General features: G+C 38.7%; 2 long non-coding RNA genes across 2 annotated transcripts; one reads left to right on the top strand and one right to left on the bottom strand.

The window, feature by feature from the left end:
• Window positions 1–5,646: 5,646 nt before the first annotated feature.
• On the top strand, window positions 5,647–18,178 carry LOC124253741. The gene is made up of 3 exons (XR_006892274.1): window positions 5,647–5,730; window positions 17,869–17,871; window positions 18,165–18,178. It is a non-coding gene; the product is annotated as an uncharacterized LOC124253741 (long non-coding RNA).
• Window positions 6,718–22,131, bottom strand: LOC124253735. Its single transcript, XR_006892273.1, has 3 exons — window positions 22,119–22,131; window positions 11,014–11,020; window positions 6,718–6,807 (listed from the first exon to the last, which is right to left on the bottom strand). It is a non-coding gene; the product is annotated as an uncharacterized LOC124253735 (long non-coding RNA).
• Between the last annotated feature and the right edge of the window lie 753 nt (window positions 22,132–22,884).

The following is a 22,884-nucleotide window of genomic DNA, read 5'->3' as shown; positions in this document are numbered from 1 at the left end:
CCCGCCCTGCCCAACTTGAAACAACGCAGAAACATCAAGCAGCGGTGATCTATCTGAATCAAAAAGGTTATGGATTATATATCAATTGCATGTTTTAATTCGATTGATGCACCTCTCTTGGATATATATTTATTTTTATTGGAGTTACCTCAGACTGCATTTACTGTCGATGGCCTCTATAAAAAATATCAAATGTATAATGTGAACGACAACCATTAATCAACTGATAGAAAAGTAATCTTGCGAATTTAGATGACTAAACTCTCAACTGTTTGATTAGAACTCTAGAGGATGGTGAGTCAACGACGAAGAATATGACCTTCGGGTATAGACACGTCTTTATCGCATAGGGCAACAGATCCTTCTGTCTTAATCTAGAACAAGTATAATATCACTCTCCTTTACTTTGTATGCTTTTTGGTGTATGTATTGCACAGGAAACACCACCACCACCACCAGCACCCCAACCCAAATCTCCAGTCGGCTGTTTTCACATTTTATGCCAGTGTTTCCTTCATTTACTTCATGGCCTACGCTAGTTGCCGTTCTTACGCCTCACCTGGAATTACATTAATCTGATGTTTGTCATAACAAACTATGTACAGATACTTCTGATCACTTGGTTATAAACATATTAGCTTGTAAGAATCTATACCCAAACATTTGTCTGTACAGTTGTCCCTAAAGTTGTAAGATTTGTTATTCATTTTATTTTTCTTGATTTGATTTATCCGTAACGGGGAATTTAAACTGATTTAAATTTATTTCAGGAAGCAAGTCAAACGTTTACGTTGGTGGCGAAAAAAGCCCCAAAGGTTATATGTGGTTGGATGGCAGTGATATCAAAAACAACTCGTGGTGTCCGGACCAGCCCGCTAAAAAGAGTTGTGTTCAGCTGGGGGAAAAGAAAGGATTTTGTCTTGATGATACATCTTGCCGTGATGCAGAGGCAATACTGTGTGAAGTACCTTTGAATCAATAGCGTTAGAATCACTCTGTACATTTGTTCTTGCGTGTTACGAGAATGAAATCAGTTAGTTTCATTGAATCAGGTGTATGTAAGGGGAGAGATGGTGAGTTACATACACTAGTACATATACTAGAAACCACTGGAATAGTGATTATGTTTTACATATCACACAGTCATCATCCAAGGATTGAACTGAGTGTATATGTTTATGAAGCCTGTAATGATTTGCCTATATATCAGTATTCTCCGTTGTAATTTTAGCTTAATGTTACGAATTAATTTGTATACTGTGTGCATGTTTTTCATGTTGTTCCCATTAAAAGCGCATACGTCTGCTGTACGATCGTATACTTTTCTCGGTGATGATCTTACACAATACCAACTGGGGGGAGGACATGTAAACCTTGAACAGACTTTAACTGCATGTATTTCAATTGAAAAGTGTCATACGTTGTTACACATACTTCTTTCGAGAAGAAGGGTTTTCTATGCATCGATATGTCAGTTGTCAATGGATTCATACACATGTTTCATGTATGACAAGGCTGAGACATCAATCGGAAAAGTGAGCCATGTATTTACCGATTACAGTCAAGCAAATATACATGTTGTATTTTTGCAATAATTCAGGACATGCTTGACTATAACCTTTTCATGACAAGGGATTCAAAACGAAAGATTTTCACCTTCCGTAAATACTCAAGTGGGTATCTCCAGTAGCCAAAACGAAGACCTAGGTGTAACCCTCAGTTGTTTCTATTCATTACTTATAGTATGACCAGACATTATTGAGAATTTTAGGAATATGATTAACTGGATTTCTAGTGTAAACAACCTCGACCAGCTACCAAGTGCTTGGTTTCATTAAAGAGAGACAACTCCGGTATTCCTTTTCATTAGTTTGTGAAGAGTTATCCCCCTTTGTTTACTTGCTAGCAGACGACATTTTCAGTGATCCTCAGTATGGATAATTTAGAGAAACGGAAGTTGATTTTAGCGTATTATAACAAGGACATCAGATCAGCTAAAGTGATTTCAAGTAGAACAGGCATCCCTGTGTCCACCGTTTATCGTGTTTTGAAAAATATTGCAAATAAATATGGCATTGAGCACCAGGGAGGCGCAGGTAGGCCAAGAAAATTGACTGTCGGTGACAGCAGGCGGCTTGGTATTCTTGTTTCTAAAAACAAACGAAGGAATTTAGAAAACCTAAGGCTGGATATGATTGATAGAGGAACTGTGGCTGTCTGTAAGGAGACAATTAGAACTGAGCTGCATGCAATGGGTTGGCAGAAACGTCCAGGAATTCCATCACCGATCATGAAACCTGAACAAAAGGAGCGAAGGTTGAACTGGTGCTTACAGCATAGAAATTTTAACTGGGACAATGTGATTTTCTCAGATGAAAGTTCTGTGTGGCTGTTTCCTAATGCACGGAAAGTCTGGACCAAACAAACTGAAAAACCTTTGTATCTGCGCTCAAAGTACAGTCCGAAATTTAACGTGTGGGGTGGCATATCTGTGTTAGAGGCAACGCCTCTCTGTGTATTTGAAGGGAATACGAACTGTGAGCAGTACACAGATATTCTCGAGGGACATTTACTTCCATCTGCTCACGTGTTCTATGGACATTTTTGGATTTTCCAGCAGGACAAGGACCCAAAACATCGTTCAAAGCATTCACAGGCCTGGTTTCGGACCCAAATTATGACATTATTAGATTGGCCAAGCTATAGCCCTGACCTAAATCCAACAGAAAATGTTTGGGGACTTATGAAGGAAAGTGTCAATAAGAAAAATCTGACAAATATTGCTCAAATGAAAGAAGAGGTGGCCCGATATTGGAACAGCATGGACCACGACTTTCTAACTTTTTCGATCAGTAGTATGCCCCGCCGCATTGAAACCTGCATTGCTGCCCATGGTGACTTGACAAAATACTAACTGTTCACCTGTCTTTGAATCTGGAGTAATGTTCTGCTAATATTGACATATAATACGTGAGTAATGAGTGAAAAAAAATTACAATCTTTAAATTCTCAATAATTTCTGGTTGTACTGTATTTACACTTGTCTGGGTGTCTCACTGCTTTTCCAGCAGATCACAGATGTAACATGAACAAACGGATGGACGACCAAATGAACGGACAGACGGACGGATGGATGAATAATAAATAGTCCATTTGCTGGGCATTTCTGCACTCATAATGCATACTCGAAGCGGATCAAATTTAAAGCCACACATCACAGGATTTAACTACATTCGTTTGATACCATTCAATATGTAGGGTAGGCGTTTTGGGACAGATAGATTTTAGATATAATCGGAATGATGAATATGATTGTGCAGTTCTAGGATTGTGAGGAAGGCTGTTCCATTCCGTGGCTGCATAGAACACATGGATGTTTGTCCATACCTTAAGGTCCTGACTCCGGGTACACATAAGGGATTATGTGAAGCGGATCTGAGAGATCTTGCTGGTGTGTGCAGCTGAAGGCGTTCACAGAGATAGTCAAGAGCAGCACCAGTTACACACTTACATGTGGTGTACAGGACTCATAGCAATTCTCTCACTTGCTAGCAGACGGCATTTTCAGTGATCCTCAGTATGGATAATTTAGAGAAACGGAACGGTAGCCAGTGCAAGTCCTGAAGCACAGGTATGATATGGCTTTCGACATGGAGGAACTACTCTTGCACAAGTAATCTGGGTCCGTTGTAGTTTTGAAACTAGCACTTGCGGAGCCCTGGCAAGTAGGCTGTTACAATAGTCTAATCTAGACTGTACAAGAGACAAAACAAGGATTAACGTTGATTTTTTGGTCAGACAATTTCTTATTGCTCCTACATTTCTCAGTTGAAAGGAACAGAGTCGTTGTGCTTGTCGTCGTTGTGCTTGAGTCTGTTTTTGAGCATCCATGTCTTGATATTCTGGCAACATTGTGTTTCCTTGGTTGCTGCTGATGTTGACTTGGATTACATCTGAGCACAAGCTCTACAGGTCAATTTTAACAGCAGAACTGTCAGATTGTGTTCTTAATCGTAGAAGTAGTATTAACGATGTTTTAAAAATCCTTAGATAGAGGGTTAAAACATAGTCAAAAGCAGGATTGGAATGATTTGAAAAAAATGTTTAGTTTAGTGTGGACAGACAGACATACATTGATATTGCACAGGCAACAACTGATGAAATTCCCTCTCCACTGAAGGTTGATATTTTTGCAAGTATTATGGAAGAAACTTATTCAAACTACTTGAAAGTTGTTAAAGATTAGTCAAACAGTCTTTGAATGGGAAAAGTGGGGGAAATGCTGAAATATCTTGCAAGAAGCCGAGAGAAGATTTGGAAGAGGCGAGTGACTGCGTCAACAGTAATGGCGTCCGACCCCGTCGTTCAACTCACCAACAACAATGAAGCCTCTTTAAGTGCACTGAGTAAGTCCACAGCGGACATTAGTAACTGCACATCTGAAGACGATCAAACAGATGTTGCTACAAGTATGCACAAAATGTCAGATGCAGTTACGACTTTGATAACAGAATTGCGTGGAATGAAATCGCAACTTACAAAACGGATGAATGGCACTGAGCATTCTCATTCTCAAAATCACAGAACGTTTCTGTTGAAGAAGAAACGAATGTTGTCCGTGTAGACCTAGATCAAAAGTGTGAGGCCATGAACACACAATGATGAGGTTATCTATAGAATGTGCCGATCTTAAGAAAATCTTCAGCCAAGCGCTAAAACGTGACCACATAAATACTTTAATTGTCATCTTAAATCTTCAAAAATCAGATGACGTAGAAAATAACAACAACGTGACTGTGTACAGGGTCTCTTTGTTCTGTGATGAACTAACACTGCATGATATCCACGCTGTGTGCTGTGTAGGAAGACCGGACGACCGAGGGGAAATCAGGCTAGTAACAGTACAACTGGCAAGCACGGAGCATGTGAAGAAGGTGTTCAAGGTGACTTCCATCTTTGAGGAACTAAAATAACCCCCATTAGACGCTAGGATCTATGGAGGGAATGCTGCTGGAACTGTCGAGGAAGGTCCAAACTCGACAAATATAATTCTTTCGAAAATTTACTGTATCCCAAGGCGACTTTGAAATTATTGTGGTAGGTGAGACGTTTCTTAAAGGAGATGATTCTCTCAAACTTGAGGGATATGCATGGATGAGTGGCAATCTTAAAATGACGAACAGAAACCTGGTGGTGTTGGTGTTTTTATCCGTAATTCGATTTTACAACATTTTAACTGTACTATGGTGGTGAATCTACAAATGATATGTTCTCCCATAGATCTAATGACTTTAACGTGTTTCTGGTTATGGGTTACCTCAGCCCTTCCATGTGCGTGACCCGAGGACATCTGCCACATCCTACTCCAGCAGGTCTACACCTTCCAGATCTGTGGAGACTTTAACGCTCACGTAGGTGACAGTGTAGACTATATACAGATTGTCGACCTTGTACCTGTCTGATTGACGTTTTGGTGGATGTGAACTTCTGCATTTTGAATGGTAAAAGCTGTGATAATAATGCTTTACAGATGCAAGTTTAAATGGGCGTTGTGTCGTTAATTATGTTTAAGTACCGAAAGACTGTCCAATCATTCTATCTTCTAAGATGCCTAGCGGTTAGAAGAATCGGGAAGAAAAACATTATCAATTAAATGACGTTATCCCGTTACTGCGCCGTTCTAGTGTGCCCCCTCGTAATCGAACCATTTTACATTACGTCACGATGCATGTCAGGTGTCATCGCCTCGTACGGCCTCCTACAGTAAAGTACTCTGTTGCATCCCGTTTCTTGGTTTGTAGTTGCTTCACGCAACTAACATCACTTGTGGAAACATTACGTTTATGTTTTACGACAGTTAACATGTGTCAATTCGACTCACAAGTTTTCAGCGACACGGTAACGTTCGCAATGTTTATATTCCCACAATGCAATCGTGGAATGTCGCTTTACTACTCAGCTTCATCTGGATGTACTGATCTAAACTTACGTTGGTAGTAGAAATGTGACCTTCATATTGCCCCATATGGTTTACGTTAATGACAAATCAATAGAACAGCGCGTAAATTAGCCCTGTGCGAAGATTCTTAATTTAGGTCACCGACACCGTCGTTTGTTTTCTGCCTTAAATTAATCGTAATTATCCTTAGAAAGTAATATATTTGGCATCTTAGAAAAGAAATACAGTTTGCTCTACCACCATGTATAGTGTAATAAAGCACACTTTTGCCCTGAACTATTACAACGTTAAAGCACTCGGACCCAAGCAACCTCGTACTTTAACTATAATAGTTCAGGGCGAAAGTGGGTTTTATTACACTATACATGGTGGTACAGCGAACTGTATTTCTTAAATAGTCTACACTCTAGACCTGTTAGGTCTCTTCCCCAAAGCCCCCACCCAAGAGCCCCAGTCTGTGGATGAAAGCTCCAAGGATGTACAACGTATACCAGCGTCCCAGTGATTTCATAAATGATGCTGAAGCATATGGGGTTTTGAACACTACTTTGAACGAATTAAAAAACGGTTGTTTGGATAATATGATGTGAATAGTGCTTATGGTGAATTAGTGAACTTGCTATATAGTGACATGGACGATACATTGCAGGTACGGAAAACCCATGACAAAACCAAACAAAGATTTTGTAAACCCTACTGGAATGAAGAGCTACAACAGCAATGGATGAATATTCTACTGATTATACTGTTAAAAATATTTGACAGAGTTAGATATTCAAGTTGATAGGATTTCATTATCACAATTTCGTTGCTCGGGTCATTATCTTATGATATCAGATGGTAGAAAGCTTAACATCCCAAGAAAGGAGAGATTGTGTCCATTTTGTATTATACCAGAAGTAGAAACTGAATTTCAATTTTGTTTTATATGTCCATTTTACAACGAACTTAGGCAGATAGCTTTACCCTTCAGTTACCCTTCAGCTTGAAAGTGTGTCCAGTTATTTTCTTCAACTAATCCATTAACTACAAAAAGCTGGGCCGAATTTATCTTCCTAGCCCAAAAGAAGAGACAGAACTTCCTTTTATTTTGATAATGAATTGACAGTGATGATATTGCGTACGACAATATCTCCAATACTTCATCATTTTGGTACATTCTGGTGCTCGCATGTACATATTTACTTGTAAGTCTTGAAAATGTAAAATGGGCCGGTGGCCCCATTACAAGGAATAAACTCATTCAACAGAAATGAATGCAAGTATCTAGCAGTGAACGTGAATGGCTACGTTGTAGTGGTAGTGCTCAGAGTAGAGACGTTTGAAGGAGATTTGCTGTTATTGGAAAATGACGTTCGGCAAACTTCGGAGAAGGAAGAACGGACAATATCAGTAGAGCAAACAGCTCAATCTGTTGGAAAAGTTACAGAATGCTGACAGTGACCTTTGGAAAATAGTCACGCCAATGGAAGTTATTCAGGAGGACGGCTGTATTCGTACAGCTCCCCATTTTGTTCTCATACAGTGGAAGACTGACTTTGAAAGCAACTACTCTGATAACAAGTCACATCTAGATGCAGACTACAGAAAGCAAGTCATAGAGGACCTGGAAGACTCACTGGGTGAAGATTGTGCGCTGAACGAACCTATATCACGAGAGGAACTTGTCAGTGCGGTGCGCAGAGCCAAGTTGAGGAAAGCCCCTGGGTTAGACAAGATCTCGGTTGAGGTTCTAAAGAATCACCAGTGTGTATGTATTTTGTTCAGCCTATATAAAGTATATTTTGAGGAAGGTGTTATTCCTGATACATGGAGGACCAGTATAACATGTATCAAAGCTACAGCAAAAGGTGACACAAACGTTCGAATCCCATGTTCATACAGACCCATATCACTGCTCTATATACCCTCAAAGTACTGAGATATCCTGAATCAACGTCTAACGTCATGGCTGGAGACATCTGATGTTGAAAAGCAACATGGGTTTCGAAAGAAAAGAAGCTGCTTTGATCATATGTTTAGTCTCTACTCGATAATCAAAATAGACTTGACTCCGAACAACAAAACTACGCTTGTTGTATTGACTTTTAAAAACTTTTGACAATGTGGACAGATCCTGTGTCTGGTTAACACTTAGAAATTGTGGGTTGATGGGAAGATGTTCGAAACGATTCAATCACTTTATGAGGACCCCATGTGTGCAGTTCGTGTTAATAACATGTTGACCCCTTTCTTTCCTACACCGAAAAGTGTGAAGCAAGGATGTTTAATGTCTCCCTCAGTATTTGCCTTGTGCAGAAGATATACAATGGTGTTTTAATTGATGACATGATTATCTCTATCCCGCTCTTTGCAGACGCCTAGTTGGATGAAAGCCTGCAACAAATGTTGGATGTCGTTACTAACTGGTGCTTTAAGTGGGGGTCTATCAACTAGAAGAAACCAAGACAGTTCACTTCAGAAATAATGCTCTTCATGTGATAACGAAGCACTGGACTATACTGATGTCAACATATATCGTGTGATCAACAGCACGAGCATCGATCTGCGCAATTGGGAACCGATGAAATGTGTCAACAAGCCAGCCAGCCCGACCACCCGATCCCGTTTGTTGCCTCTTACGACAAGAATGGGTCACTGAAGAGTCATGCTAACCCGGATCTTCACGGGTCATTAAGAGTGCGCGCCGAGACATGGCTATGCTTAAATCAATGTGACGACATGGGGTATGATGCATGGACATAGACTATACGAGTCTACAGTTCAACCTATACTGATGTACGGTGCACCTATCAAGGGACTTACTAGCCATCAAGAGATAAATATTTTTAATATCAAAATAAACTATCGCCATCATCAAAAGGTAGACATCCATTTCCTCATAGAGTTGTGCACTCCAACCTCATATTTAATAATTTTTCACGTACAATATATTTAATTCAACATTTTAAGCGTTAGCTGTATGAATGAATCATATTGTTACAACACATAATCAGTCACATGATGATACCTGAAAGTCGTTCAAAGAGCAAAGCAAATCTACTCAATGCTCAAATCAGTAGAGGTGTAATTTTTGCTGGAAGTAACAACCTTAAACCAAATAATGCCCAGGGCATTAATGACACCAAAAGTGAAATGTTTAAAATGTCATGTTATTGCCTTATTTAAAAAATATATATATTATATAATATTCTATTCCAAGAGCATTTCGAAGTATATGTGTAAGTGGAAAGGTTCATACAAATATGCGGAGTTCCATTCACGAATTACAATCAAATAGTGATCACAACGTGGTGAGCAGATCTGGGAAACATATTCTTTACAAAGTTTATAAATACTGTTATATGATATATATTTCATCATCAACTTAAGAATTGGGGTATATACTATTGGTTCCTGGTATGGTGGCCTAACTTCTAATGCGTGTGGTCTAAAGTCCGTTTTAATTGCGCGTCAAAACTGCATTCATGTGACATAGCGTTGCTATGCTGAAAAGTCACGGCAGGACCATGTAGCAGCAAGAATGGCAGATGAACTGGGTGGGCTCATAACAATTGATACTGTTAGGCAATAAGATTCTCCTTTTCGACTGTCATTTCAGATCGACATGAGTTAATATTTACAGTCACGCTGGCAATATTTCAGCCATATCGTGACTTTCAAAGGTGAGGTTCTTGAGAGGCATATAGCAATAAAGAACAAGTTTTTATGGGTAACAACTTCTTTATTTCGTGAGTGCGACGTTTCGATACAGATTCTTGTACCGTTGTCAAGCACGAGTGATACATGAAGTGTAGGAGCTGCATATATATACTGTATATAACAATGAAACAACATAATTGACAAAGGAAACAACATAATTGCCATAATTTGCTAAGCAGTAAGCTGATGAAGCCAGTGAGTACAAAAAGGATAGTGAATAGAAGCCAGAGATGTATAAATACAGGAGTAGTTACAATGAATGAGATGTTTATACAATAGATTGGGCTTGGTGGAGGAGTGGATCATAAGCTGATGGAATTAATTATCTTGGTCACGGTTGATGGTGGGCTTATGGCGTTTGATGTGAATGGCTTCGGTGAGCTTGCGTTTAGTGAAGTCCGTTTGGTTGTTGGCGAGAATGGTGATGTCGTCATATAGCAGTTGGTATTCAAGTATAAGACAAAATACTATGGATGTCAACTTCTTCTTTATTCAATACACAACGTTTGTGGGCTTTTCCTTGCCCCTTCGTGAAAAGGTCATTACGTTACTTTCAAAGTTATACATAAGAAATAAGAATCGCAAGTAAATTTGGAAAAGAAAACCTGTCGACGAAGGAGTCGACGACGGACAATAAAACAACTAGATTATGACAGAAATACATTTAAAACTAACAATTAAATCTAAAACAGTTCAACTAAAAAAGAATACAATATTAAAACAGGCTGTAGATTGCCAACATCTGAAATATTGATTTATGTATCTTGACACTGTCGCTGGTCTGGTCCATGAAGATCTCTCAAAAAATGTCATCATTCTTTGTTCCTTGTAAATAATCAAACTGTATTTTTCAGGGAACCATTACTGGTGTGAATAACGTTTTGACGCAATGAATACGTCTAATGTGATCCATCCTTGATGGGGGCCATCTCTGGGATAATGGAAATAGGAAAGAGATGAAATGCAATTCTGGCAATGAGACATTTGGTACACAAGATAGAGTTACACACATATGTGTATACCTAGTCTCAGGACAAATACATCGTTCTATTTCTGTTTAAAATAGATTTCTTATGAATGTGGAAAGGGTTTTGTCGGTTAATGTTTTTTTCTCAATAGAAGATTATGGTTACTGTTTAGTCTCACGCAATAGAGAGCCAGTCACAACAAATGGTCACTTGAAAACGGGTTCAATTATTCTAAATATTTTTTATACATTTCCGCCGTAAATAGTAACCGCATAAAGACCCTGAACTATTTTAATTGACACTCCCATCAACGTTGTAAAGGACACCATGTTCTTGGATCATATTTTCGGTTCTCATTTAACCTTTCTGTGGCAAATTAAATACCTTAAAGCTAAATGGCTAAATGCACTCGACCTATTGAAAGTAGTTTCTAATTCAAAGTGGGAAGGGGTCAAGCTACCCTCTTACACTTGACAACTGAGTAAGAATATCTACCGAAACTTCGCATCATAATATAATTTACAGCTATAAAACCATTGAGCCAAATATGGATGTGGAAAGGGTTTGTCGCTTCTACTTCTAAAGAGATCAGTTGGATAAACCCGACAATGCTATATGTTACAATCCCTCCAACCCTGCCTCTAAAGCAATTTAACCCTCCTTATCACACCTTGTATGATAAGAAATCTAACCTACTTGCTCCACTTCGAGTCCGCATTCAGCATGGAAATTTTCTGCAAGTGCTGATTTCAAACTGCTTGAGTGAGTGAGTTTTGGTTTACGCCGCGCTCAGCAATATTCAAGCTATATAGCGGCCAAGCTGCTTGAAGTGCCACCGTGGCAGACACTACAGCCTGAATTTTGTTTGGAAATATCCAAACTGAAAAGGGCTGATACAAACTTCTTGTCATATCCAGAAGCCTCAATGAGTGAGTGAGTGGGTTTACTTTTACGCAGCATTCAGCACAAATACAGCTATATGGCGGCGGTCTGTAAATATTCAAGTCTGAACCAGACAATCCAGTGATCAACAACATGAACATCGATCTGCACAATTGGGAACCGATGCTATGCGTCTACCAAGTCAGCCAGCCTGACCACCCGATCCCGTTAGTCGCCTCTTACGACAAGCATGGGTTACTGAAGATCAATATTCTATCCCGGACCTTCAATGAAATCAATGAAACATCAATATACACGACGTATGTACAAAGATGGGATAAAAAAATAAGAATGTCAGCTGCAGCTGTTGATAATACTTTATCACTGCGAAATGGTATTGTTGGATGCACGCCACAAACTGCAAGACCGACTGCACAATGAAATCTACTCTTCGGAAGCCATTGTTCTTTTTATACACTGACCAAAAACCAATGGTCTCTCAATGCATTCTTTGTCGCAGCCCACTAACTTTCAAACACCTTCTGTTTGAATATTTTTACACTTTCAACCATTTACAACCGTTTCTTTCCATTTAATTTTCTGCTGAAATTTATACCTTTTGGTAAGACGCATAAATGGTAGGGGAAACTTCAATTTTGAATGTCAATTTTAACCGTTTACTGTGCTGATGGACTGATAATGCAAGATTTACTCCCTCCCTCCCTCATTCCAACGGGACTTTTAACGGCGGCAGTTATGCTTCCGAAATTCCTATCACCACACGAAAGAACAATTCAATGAACTTTGATCCGGTGATTTCAGTATAATTAGATGATAAAACCGGTTAAATATTGGTGTAAATTGATTATGATAGATACCAATAAAATACCTTATCAAGCCTATTGCATGCTTAAGACACTTGATGATGTAGGAAGAATTACATGGGCATCGCATATCAGAGATATTTTATTTCAATTTGGTTTTGGTATTTTATGGATACGTCAAGACATAGGGAATGTAACATGTTTATCTCGCTTTTTAAGCAGAGAGTGTCTGATTGTTTAAACCAAGATTGGCTCATACTGTTTCACTTTTGATCAAATGTCAGACATACTGTCAATTTAAGACAATGTTGCAAGGTGAAAGGTATCTGTCCTTAGACATTCCATGGTATTACAAACATGTTTTAAGCCAGTTCAGCTGTAATAACTTCAAACTTGCAATTGAAACAGGGAGGTATAATAATACACTGTACTGTAATAGACTTTGTTTATATTGTCATAGCAGAGGCATGTCATTGCTAAGTTTCTGATGAAGGCTCGTAAAATTAGAAATGCATACATTTCAGCCAATATTCTACACATTAAGATCCATAGGTTATTTCTTAGCTATAATATGACTATACACTGTGCAAAAATGTCAGACACTTTACAAAGCAAAATTGTATGATTGTTACAACATACTGTCACTTTATGACACCTGTGCAAATTGAAAGATATTTTTGTTTAGATATATTCTACAGTATTATACACATGTTTATAGAAAATATATATCTAAATAAGCCAGTCAGATATAATAACTTCCAACCTCCAACTGTAACAAGGAGGCCTAATACACTGTACTGTAATAGACTCTGTTTATATTGCTATAGCAAAGGCATATCAGAAGTTGAAGATGAATACCATTTAATTGTCAGTGTTTGAAAGATGCATAAGATTGAATGTGTTCCACCATACATATATATTGGTAAGCCGTGGAAGGATAGTTTTGGTAGACTTGTGTCATCTAAGGATGATGTTTTGATAAGTAGTGCTAAGTTTTCTGATAAAAGCTTACATAAGATCCACATGTTATCTTTAGAAGGGTATATGGTATTATGCCTGTACATTGTGCAAAAATGTTTCCATAGTTTACAAAGGCAATAATGTATGACTGTTACTGGTTTACCAGCATCAAATAAACTGTAAACAAGCATTGTCACTAAGGTGACATAATTCCCCGCCGAAAATTATCAAATCAAACTTATAAAGTAATGAAAGCTTAAGTTAAATGTCAACAAAAACATGACCAGTCAACCTCTCTTGATATCTTGCTCTTTAGGTGTTCAAACGTCTTCCTATCTCAAAACATGCTAAAATGAAAACGAACTTATATTCTAATCGTAGTATAAATATTTAAACAATGAATCGTATGTCAAATTATCGTTACCATGGCTGTTTCACCTTTTGCTTAGGAGTGTCAAGGAGTGTAATAAATGAACGACATTAGTTATGGCAATACCATTACAGATGACACTGCCGACCGTAAATCTATTCTTTAATTGGTTGTTTTAATGCTATCCCTAATCTCTGGGTATATTATACAGCTATATGTGTGATGGAGGAGAGCTTGCGTCGCCACTTTTCTCAATGATCTCAGTATAATTATTTTTATGAATAAGAGAGAACACTCATATCCCTTTAGAAAGCGTTTTTTCCTACCTATACTATTCAGAAACGAAACGCATAATCCAGAAACATGTGTAACCCGTCAAGAAATACACTTTAGCACTTGCATTATTACATCAGTTTAGGAAAAGGAAATGTCTACACAACCAAGTGGATAATTTAGATAAACCATTCACAAGTTTTGGCAACCTTCAAAGAAGTGCCAGTACCTGTTGTGCCCACCACGTGCATACATTCAAAGATTTATGTAGACTCGATTAGACGTTGTACAATTGCCATTCCTCCTGCACACGTGCGGCTAACTGCTTGAGAGTTTGGGGCTGACGCTGATGGAGATGGCGATCAAGTTAATCCCAAAGGTTCACTATTGGATTAAAGATCCGGGCAACGAGACGGCCTCATGAGCATGTTTACATGTTTAGCGACAAGAAAGTCCATTGTGACACGTGCAGTATGCTGCCTGGCGTTGTCCTGCTGCAACAACTCATGTTGGACGTCAATGGCTGATAGGGGTGTGTGGCTGCAGGATAGTGTCTCTGTAACGCACAACCGTCAGGTTTCGCCGGACGTTGACAGATTACAGGAAGGAAGAAAAACATAGGGACGATGTCATTTTATTGACATTACTTGCTGCATATTATCACATTACAACATAACTCAAATATATCTTTTGAATAACTTTCCGTATGCCCCTGCAAACAAGGGATCAAATATACTCATGCCAATAATGGTTGTCACCCCTTCCCCACCCGAACCCCACACACACAAAAAATGGCCCCCAAAAAAGAAGAACCTGTGGAATGTCTTTCAGAGTGGGTTAAATCAATGAGTGATGTTGTCATTGGCAGAACACACAAACTGAAAAAGACGAAACAGAATTGGAATAAATTCATTCAGTCCCAGCCAGCTGCCATCTGGCCGGCTGCCCCGCATGAGATATTTTTCACTGACTAGGCCTCAAATAACATAGCCATATGCATCATATGCAAACATCATTACATAATTTGTTTGATCAAAGATGCCTCTATGTTAACTGAGGAAGAAATCTGCCTAAATCTTCAACGGAGAGAAGAGGAGACTGAGGCGTTGGCCAAATCCCCCAGTTATGCTTCAGGAACTCCGCCATGTGCTTCCTGAGATATCAAATGCCATTCCACAAGACTTCTTGCGACGTTTGATTGGCTCTATGAGACGCAGGTGTCAAGCATGCATCAATGCTCATGGTGGACATACACGTTGTCCACCCTTATAGTTTGGCATGAAATGCATGTGGACCCGGTTTTTTGTAAATATCTCCAATGACCCAATCGATCTCAAACTGTGCAAGTGGATGTTTTGTCAGACAACCTAATCACATTGTAAATCACCGATTTTATGCATTTGTATTAAAGAATCTGTCTATGTAACTCTCAACAAAATCAACAGCAGGACGCAGAATGCGTGCAGAGGGAGGGAGCCAATGACCTGTAATCCAATAATTATCAATTATTTTTACAGGCTCTACTAGGGATGATGGAGCCATAATCCAGTTTACAGCGAATCAGTGATCGGTATAGTTGGGGGAGGGTTTTCTGACACACACACACACACACACACACACACACACACACACACACACACACACACACACACACACACACACACACACACACACACACACACACACACACACACACACACACACACACACACACACACACACACACACACACACACACTTCGAATTTGAAACAACCTTTAACAAAACTAGGGCGTTCAAACATTTGTTGTTTAAATATTTAATGTGAAGTTAAAAGGTTAGATGTTGATAAAAGATTATACCTAAGAATTTGGCTCCAGTAACAACTTTAATAATATATAGTGCCATTCTAAACTTAATATCAATCTTTAGAATGTTAATATTTTCTACAAAAATGGTACAGTTTGCTTAACTTTGAAAATTTGAATCCATTTTTGAAAGACCATTTATGGAGTATATTTAAGCAAATCTGCTGCTGCCTTTCAAAAGTGTTCATGTTTCTGCCGTGAACATGAAATGTCAATATATGTGAGTGGCGAGCTTTCTTTTTAAAAGGGCATGGTGAACGAAAAAGTAATGTTACACAACAGGTCCTGTTTAACGTTGATACAAGAAGAACGAAGTTTTGTTTGGATGAACAATTAGTAAAATTTAGTGGAATGTAGCGCTGTCAACTCAAATCAAAATCACATAGCAAAAAGAACATAATATTCATTTTCACCACCATTACGCCTACCGTTCACATATATACATTCAACAGGCGTTCAACTATTTTAAGTTGGCGCTCCTGTTCTATTGGAAACACTCTTAGGTAATAGGAATATGACTTTGTTTCCTACCCCTTGTTTATCCATGCAGAAGCAAATCCTCCTGTATGAAGTGTGAATATTAACAGAGTAGTCCATTTTTTTATATTTCTAGTTTTTCTAGCATTTGGGTCAAGGTTATGTATCTGTTTTCAATGGGTAGCGACATGATTGCATGGATTAAATGTTTAAGCAATAAGAAATAGAACGTTTAACACTCTCATTTTAAATCCTTGTGGGTGCAGTGTAGAAGACGATATTATTGGTTAGACAACTGTTTTGAATCATACATCCTCATCGTTATCACTACGCAGACAGAATCTCACGACTTACCCTTTACCTTTTCAGTACGATTACTAAAAGATGAAATGTATATAACACAGTATACCACTGGAAAGAACAGCTTTGTGAAATATTCAAGGAGCAATGAAGATGAAGATATTGATGGTAACCTTTTGGGCTGAAGATGAATTTAATGAAGTTGTAATGGTCGATGTATCTGATATTGACAAATGAGAAATCTCGTTGAGGTCAGCTGAATGTATGAAGCATGATTGGTTTGATAATACGTGTCACTCGTTCAAAGAGCAAGACCCAATTTCTAGAATAGGCTATGCAAGCACAAAGACAAAGCATCACTTAGGGCTTATTTGGCAGTCAGGAAGGTGTATAACTCAGCTTGTACAGAGGTCAAGAGCAATTTGGAACAAAAGCGAATACGAGGTTTGAATGAGGCATTGAATGACTCCAGGCTATTTTGGCGTAAATTTAAAGCTTTGTCACAACTATATTCTGCAGAAACAATAAATTCAAATCAAACTTCGTTTGACTATTTTAAACTCTTTTTGCCAAATGAAGTGATGAAGCTATCCTTTATCAGCTTGATATTCCAGATTGGGAATCTGATTATGGACAATTTGATGAAAGTTCTTCTCAGTATGCTGCAGATGATCTATTCAATGCTTTAATCAGTAGAGGTGTAACTAGCAGCCTTAAAACAAATAAAGCCCAGGGCATTGATGACACCATAAGTGAAATGTTAAAAACGTCAAGTCCTGTTATTTATGAACAATATTATTTAATATTCTATTCCTTTATCTTAGATCTGAATGGCACCCTTGAAGAGCACCCACAACACCCCGATGTGACTACACATTTCATCTCACTCAAAGATCTCCACCTCCCCGTGGTGGGTGCTGTGTAACGCTAAGAGCTCTTCATCCCCCGTGTGGACCCGGGGACATAGTGGTCCACATGCCAGCACCCCATTGCTGGTCGTAAGACCGAATTAGGCAACCTGTTTGCCGTGGGTTGCGCCCCTGTGTCGGTGGAAGAAGAGAGTCTGGTGGTTGAATACAATAGGAGCCTGGAACCGCGTTCCCCTTGCTCAACACACCACTTTGGCCCTAACTGCGCCTGGACGGGTGCTAGAATTTGGCCCGATTCTATCAATCGGCTGGTCTCGCCAGGTCTTGTGCATGGTGACTATTTTTGCATATTTAACCTATTATTGGGTCTTGGTCATTTCTATTTGTAATATACAAACTATTGATATATTAAATTGCCTAGACTCCTATGCCAGAAGGCGGTGTCTCATGGGCCAATCTAGTGATGTTGACCTCCAAATTCAGTATGTATCCTATTTCGTGCCATGGGCAGAACCGCCCTGACATTTAATCAGGTCTACAAATACTGCCTTTTGTGTCAGATTGGAGTATTACACCCCTGTGTCCCTGGTGTCAGCATCTCGGAGATCCGGTGCTACATGACATTGTCCTTGTTGACACTCCGTGGTGGGTGGGAGCAGAGGTGCTGAAACTTTTTTGCTTTCATCATCACACTACAAATGCCTGGTGCAAATCAAAATGAAAAGAAACGAAGACGTGAAACTGTTGATCAAAGAAATATGTCCACAAATGATGATTCCTCGGCTCGTTTCCTGGTGATAGAATCATTGGATTATCTCCCGATAAAACTCAATCCTTTTGCTATTTCCAAAGCTGTATCTGGGATTTGTGAGGATGTAAAAAACTTAACCCGTCTCCGTTGTGGCTCGCTTCTAGTGGAATGTGCATGGAGACAGCAATCACTCAATCTTTTGTCAATCCGAACATTTGCAAATATTGACGTTACTGTGTCCGTGCACAGAACATTAAACACGTGTCGACGCATCATACATCACAGGACCCGTTGTCTGTCCGACATGTCAGAGGAGGAAATTGCAGCAGAGCTACAAGATCAGAGTATGACAGCTATTAAACGTTTCACAATTACAAAAGATGGCGTAATCACAAAAACTAACACCTATCTCTTTACTTTTGCGTGAACATCACTTCAGCAATCAGTCAAAGCAGGTTATTCCAATATCGGAGTGAAAGCATATGTTCCCAGTCTACTCCGATGCTACAAATGCCAGAAATTTGGCATGAATTCCTGTCGCGGATCTGTGACCTGTTATCGATGTGGTGATAGTCACGAAATCACACGATTACGACTGCGACAAAGAATTTAAGTGTGCAAAGTGTCATTGCCCTCATGGTGCTTCCTCTAAATCCTGCCCAGTGTGGCAAAAGTAGTCACAAATAATGAAACCAAAGTGTGAACAAAATATCTCATACCTTGACGCCAAGAGATTACTCCCAACTAAAGCAAACATCACATACTTTGTCTTGGATCTTTCAGAACTTCTACTGTTGACAGTCTTTACATTGAGGCAGATGAACCATCTCTTAACCAACGTCGTATTAAATTATCCTTATAGTATGTAACAAAACTATATTCTAACGAGTCCAACCCTGTCCAACCCTGCATTTAACTGTGTTTTCAATCCTCTTTATGAGGGTCTGTATAACAAAAAGTCTTCTCTTGTTCCGCCTCTGGGACTAAGAGTCAAACCTTTCCTTTCTGCTGCTGGCATTGAGCTAGAAAATATATCACCTTCCCGTTTGCTTTCTTCTCCTTGGCAATTCGTAAGGCCAGAGGTTGACCTAAAACTGACAACATGTAAAAAATCAGAAACAATATAAAGAAGAATGTAATCAATCAAAAGTAAATTATATTACATACAAATCCTTATTTTCAGATGGATTCAAGGATCGTGGCGCAATGGCTTCTGCCACTGTCATTGGATCCAGAACAATTATTCTCGATTACCAGATCACAGCTCATTTTTTACAACAGAAGCTCTCGCCATATGCAGCTCTTAAATATATCAATAAACACCGTAAATATAAACAATACATAATCTTTTCTGACTCTCTTTCGTGCCTTCAGGCTATGAACATCTTATCTTGTAAAGATCCACTTTTAATAGAAATAAATAAATTGTATAATGAGCTTGCTACTGGCCAATGGGACATCGTTTTTTGTTGGTTACCCAGTCATGTTGGAATCTCTGGTAACACAATGGCCGATCTTGCTGCCAAGGCAGCACTACACAAATCTGTGACACCACTTCTTATCCCATACTCTGATTACAAAGCTAGCATTAGAACCTACATCCGTGATCTGATGCAGAAGAAGTGGAACACCCAAGTAGGTATAAATAAATTACATGAAATAAAACCCGCTAAGGCAGCACTCATCAAATTTGTGACACAAGTTCTTATGCCATTCTCTGATTATAAAGCTCTGATTACATCTTACATCCATGATGTGATGCAAAAGAAGTGGGACACCCAAGTAGGTATAAGTAAATTACATCAAATTAAACCAACTATCGGTTACACCTACTTGGATTATCAGTCCAATTTTGAGGAGGTCGTTATGCGACGATGTGCATTGGTTATACGCGATATACACATGAATGCTTATTAAAAGGTTAGGATCCTCCGTTTTGCAACCCTTGTGATGAGAGAATCACGGTTTAAGCAAGTCCTGCTTGACTGTATTGATTTTTCCATCACAAGGGATAAGTATTTCAATGTAACAACTGTTACAAATCGTTTTAGTACTGTTAATTTTCATTTAAACATTGAATTTTTAAAGGAAATAGAATTATTAAATACATTTTGATAAATGCTTTGTAAATAGATAAATGTTTCATGATTAGTAGTTTAAATTAACAGCTGATGTAGCTAGTGGCTGTACCCTCGAAGGGGTTAAAGTACTGTACAGTTATAATACATTTAAACGTACTACTTGTTTTTAACTGCAGCAAATATGCTATTTTAATTTATGGCTAGATTGTCAAAAATGCTAACATCTGAAGGGATCGTGTAAACCCAGCTTCAATATTTACAGAAGTATTGTTTTAGAAATACCCATAATATGATGTTGATAAACCTTCATCTGAACCTGTCATCTAGACCTGTTCACCTTCAAAGAAACAAGAAGATAAAACCTATTATAGCAAACATAATTTATAAAATCCATGTAGATATACGTGTGCACAATATACACTCATATACACATACAAATAATTACAAATAATCATATTGGCTCCATGCATTGTACCCAGCGTGACGAACAAACGTATTAGGCTACAATGCTGCCCCAACTTAACAGAATCCATGCTAACTACAAGGTTCACAAACGTATGCATTGGTATTTTTATAAAGTTGTTGGCAGAAAGCTTGTATAATTGATGTGTCTTTATTGATCGATGTCAAACTGCGCAGTCAGTAACTGCTCTTGTGTACTCATATCCATGCACATTTGCTGAAACCTATTTTCCACCACATAGCATGATGAAATTAGCTCTTATTTTCCTGTCATTTACTCCGGTTCTGATTGTAAAGACGACAAAGGTTCGGTACCATCTGTATGACAGAATAACCTTTCTGGATAACTTCCAAACTGCAGAGACCCCATCCAGTTTCAGACAGACTCAAAGTTTCCTGAAATGTGGATCAGTTTGTTCACAGGACGAGCTGTGTGTCGCTATCGTGCTCCATGGCGGTCAGTGTTACACCTACTCGTCATCTGTTTCGTCATCTGGAGTCGCAAACCACGGTGCCAGAGCATTCAGCAAGCGCGGGGGTAAGCCACGTATTACATACATTATATTATGCCCCCTGACAGATTGCTTGTTCTTCCTTCATTACTCTGTTCAAAACTCGTGTAGCTATTATCCCACTTTGCATTTATCAGAATATATTTCAATGCACCATTGTCATGTTCGATACGATAATGAAGGAGGGACGCACCAGCTACTTAGTCTTAACGATTGAAGTTCCATTTTCACTATAGCCATTTTGTTTAGCTTTGCAGTGTATTAAATATTCCGAGAACAACCCATTTAGTATATTTTATGACAGTTTGCCATTCGTGTAGCAATAAGTGATCGAAAGTCTGAACGACTGATTTTATTTTTTTTTTTGATTATTTTTTTTATATTTTAGGCGAGATTTCAGATCGGCGCCTATAAAATGTCAGTAGCTGATAAGGATATTACCTGTTGGCTTCCAAACCACATTGGAATAAATGATAAGGGTAGTGCTGACGCATAAGTACAAGCTGCTCTAGACAAACAATAACACGCACTAAGATTGTAAGCCAGTTGTAGGGCAGTAGGGTAATCATAACATTTGTATACAGTTGCATTGTGACGTCATGACAAATTGACGTCATAACATAATCCGTTTAACTGTAATCACTTCTCCCTGAAGATAAAAGTGAAACATGTTGGAGAAGATCCGTGTTGTGTAATTATTTCAGAAACTTCTTCTTATATATGTACTACTGTACGCTCGGTATTCTCATCACTTTCTTTCTAAGAAGAAGTTTCTGAAATAATTACACAACACGGATCTTCTCCAACATGTTTCACTTTTATCTTCAGGGAGAAGTGATTACAGTTAAACGGATTATGTTATGACGTCAATTTGTCATGACGTCACAATGCAACTGTATATTAAATGTTGTGACGCGGCGTTGCCATGACGTCACATTGGCGGCTTTATATTGACAGTACTAGTAGCACAATGAAAACAAGTATAATTCAGACACATTGCGTTACCTATTTAACGATGGACACAATTCTTTGATGAAAAAGTTTTCTTTAGCTTTACGCTGCATGGCGTCAGCAGTATTCATTTTATAGAAAGGGAATATTTTAAATTTTATTTCCTTTCCTGCTGCGCAATTGTCAATGTGAGCGCTTAAGGGGATGCACCTTGTTTTGGGGTCCTTAATCTGTTGTTTATGGACGCGCATTCTGTGCCTCAAGCACTCCGTTTGTCCAATGTATTCTTCATGACACCCTTGGCATATAATAACATAAATAATATGTTTTGCGGAGCAGTCCATGTTAGAGCGTACATGAAATAATTGTTTCCTGTTTTTGAACTTTATACATGAAGTTTCAAGTATATATTCACAAGTTCCACAATTTCCCCGTTTACATTTTGAGACACTGAATTCTGTAGGTTTAATACATGAGTCGAATGTGGCACGTGTCAATATGTGTTTTAAGTTACGGCTTTGGCGTTTACTCTTTATCATTGTTACATGAGCCATAATTCGATTCATTTTCATATCAGCATTTAAAATTGGAACATTTTGTCTTATGATATGAAAAAGTTCCGGATTCTTGGGGTTGTGCGTTGAAACATAGGCCAGATTGACAGTGTTATTTATTTGTTTATCACGAACTTTCAAC

This window comes from Haliotis rubra, unplaced genomic scaffold (assembly GCF_003918875.1).
Source record: "Haliotis rubra isolate DU_JTF1 unplaced genomic scaffold, ASM391887v1 Scf1144, whole genome shotgun sequence".
NCBI classification, from domain to species: Eukaryota; Metazoa; Mollusca; class Gastropoda; order Lepetellida; family Haliotidae; genus Haliotis; species Haliotis rubra.
The sequence above is the reverse complement of the archived record's forward strand: the minus strand, read 5'-3'. Positions and strand labels throughout refer to the sequence as shown.